Raw genomic sequence first — 3348 nt, forward strand, 5'->3', positions numbered from 1 at the left:
GAGTCTATCTCAAATTTCTTCATAAGAGTCTTGGTGGTGGTGAATTAAATAAAGAGGCTAGGAGAAAAGATTTAAGATGTTCGAGTTATTGAGAAGATTCTAAGCTCTCTCAACACAAAATTCAATCATGTGGTGGTAGCCATTGAAGAGTAAAGACTTGGAGATCATGTCCATTGATGAATTAAATGGGTCATTATGAGCCCATGAAGAGAGAATGAATCGAGACAAACAAGAGCAAGTTGAGCAATACTTGCAAATAAAGTTATCTCTCAAATATAAAAGTGAAAGCACATCGAGAGGTGAAAGAGGTCAAGGACGCGGTAGAGGTCGTGGACGTGGGCATGGTCAAGGAAGAGCTAATGATGAGCAAAATTCTATTTTTCATAATAGAAACCAGACTTTTCAAAGAAGTCGTGGAAAAGGAAGAGGAAGAGGAAGAGGCAACCATGGAGGCAATTATTGGAGAAATAATGAGGTAAGAATTGACAAATCCAAATTTAATGTTATTCTTTTGGAAAATACGAATATTATTCACTAGAGTGTTAATTCAAGAAAATAGATGAAGAGTCAAAATTGATTGAGCACAAGGAAGATGTTGAGGAGCCTCATTATTCATTTCACTAAAGGATGAGCCCATGGAAAAAAATAGTACATGGTACTTTGATAATGGTGCTAGCAAACACATGATAGGTGATAGAAGCAAAATTGTAGAACTTGACAATAACGTAATGGGCCATGTAGGCTTTGGTGACAAAGGCTGAGATTAAAGGCAAATGTACGGTCTTATTTCAAATGAAAGGTGGTGGCCACAAAATTCTTCATAATATTGATTACATTCCCAAGATAAAAAAGTAATATTTTGAGTATTGGGCAACTTTTGGAGAGTAACTACAAAATCACCATGGAAGATCGCTTTCTTTGGCTTAGATATCAAGACGCCAATCTTATCGCTAAGGTCACACTGACAAGGAGTCAAATGTTTATGCTTGATATGAAGAACATTGGAGCAATGTGTTTAAAAGCTTGTGTGAAAGATCTATCATGGATTTGGCACATAAGATTTGGTCATCTAAACTTTGGAAGACTTAGAGACTTGGGAGAAAATAATTTGGTGAAGGGCATTCCAAAAGTTAATCATCCCAATCAAGTATGTGAAGCATGCTTACTCTAAAACATTCAAGAAAGAGTTTTTTGAAACAATCCACTAGAAGAGCCACCATTCCATGCTGATAATAAAAAGGCTACAAGGTCTTCAATCCTAGCAATAATAAAATTCTAGTTAGTAGAGATGTTGAGTTTGAAGAAGATGCTTACGGGATTGGAGTGCTAATGAGGAAGGAGTCTATGATTTTTTCAATATTTGAAGAAAAAAAGTCTGTATTGCGACAAGCTCAAGGTGAAATTACTTTTCCAACCTCACCAAATTCATTATCTCAAGTATCATCATCATTGTCTTTACCTTCGTCTTGCACAAGTGAAGGGCCTCAAAGATATTGGAGCCTTGAATACATCTACAATGAAACTGAAAGGTTAGAAGAAGAAAACTTATTTTGTTTTTCTTGAAGGATGAACCTTTGAGTTTTGAAGAAGCTATAAAAGAGAAAAGGTGGACACAAGCCATGAATGAAGAAATTCAAGCCATTGCAAAGAATGACACTTGGGAACTTGTTTCTCATCCAAGTGGTCAACAAGCTATTAGAGTTAAATGGGTACTCAAAGCTAAAAAGAATTCCAAGGGGAAGTAGAGAGATACGAAGCGAGGTTAGTTGCTAAGGGGTACAAGCAAAAGCAAGGCATTGACTATGAAGAAGTATTTGCTCCTGTTGGTCGCCTAGAGACAATCCGAATGCTAATTTCTCTTGTAGCTCAAAATCTTTGGAAGATTCATCAAATGGATGTGAGTCTGCTTTTTTGAATGGTTATGTTGTTAAAGGAGGAGGTCTATGTTGAACAACCATTAGGATATGTTGTTAAAGGCCATGAAGACAAAACATGAAAATTGAAGAATGTTTTGTATGGACTCAAGCAAATGCCAAGAGCTTGGTACAACTATCTAGATAAGTATTTCCAAGAGAATAGTTTTACTAGGTACATGCATGAATATGCACTTTATGTAAAACAATAAAATACAGGATTATTTTTTGTTTGTGTGTATGTAGATGATCTTATTTTCACAAGAAGCAATCCAATAATGCTTGAAGACTTTAAGAAGACTATGATTCAAGAATTTTAAATGAGTGACATGGTTTCATGTCTTATTACTTGGGAATTTAAGTAAAGTAAATGGAGGATAATTTTTTATCTCTTAAAAGATTTATACAAAGGAAGTGACCAAGAAATTCAACATGGTAAATTGTAACCCCACCAATACCCCCATGGATGTGGCATGAAACTTTCTAAAATGGAAGATAGAGCAAGAGTAGAGCCAAATTTATTCAAAAGCCTTGTGAAAACTTGAGGAAATTGACTTGTACCAGACCTAACATTTTGTTTTCAGTTGGAATTGTGAGTTGATTTAAGGAATATCCCCGAATCGCACATGAAGGCAACTAGGAGGATTCTTCTTTATCTCAAAGGTACTTTTGACTATGAAATTTTCTATTCATCTTCAAATGTATTCAAGTTGATAGGGTATTGTGATAGTGATTATGTTGGAGATATTGATGATAGAAAAGCACTAGTGGGTTTGTTTTCTTTTTGGGAAATAGTGCACTTTCTTGGTGTTCCAAGAAACAACCTATAGTTACACTCTCACCATGTGAATTTGAATATGTTGTTGCAACTTTTTCTGCCTATCATGCAATTTGGTTAAGAAGAATATTAAAGGAGCTCCATTTGGAATAAAGCGATGCAACCAAGATTATGATGGACAACAAATCAGTACCTGTTCTAGCAAAGAATCCAGTGTTTCTTGATCGATCCAAACATATTGATACAAGATATGATTTCATCCCAGAGTGTGTTGAAAAAATGAAAGTTGAGATGGAATATATAAAGTCACTTGATCAAGCTACTGACATTTCACAAAGCCTTTCAAATATGAATTTTTTCAAAAGCTAGGAATGTTGATCGGTGTTGCAAAGATATCAAGCTTAAGAGTAGACTTGACTAGAATCAAAGAATCAATTGAAGGGGATATTCTTATTTAAATGGTACAAATAATATGTCATTGGAATGTCTTCCTAGGTTCCAATGAATCAAACAATTCATAAATTGAAGTTTTCCACAAGAAGTTATTGCCAATCTACTACAGGTTGTTCAACAAAATCGAAAATAAGACGCATACATTGGTTAATGCCTTTTGGTGTGATAAGATGCATCCAGTGATTAATGTCCTTGATGTGATAA

Source organism: Aristolochia californica, unplaced genomic scaffold (assembly GCF_029961685.1).
Source record: "Aristolochia californica isolate CCGP_79_NKW_82.1479 unplaced genomic scaffold, dmAriCali1.0.hap1 SCAF_8, whole genome shotgun sequence".
In the NCBI taxonomy this organism is placed as follows: Eukaryota; Viridiplantae; Streptophyta; class Magnoliopsida; order Piperales; family Aristolochiaceae; genus Aristolochia; species Aristolochia californica.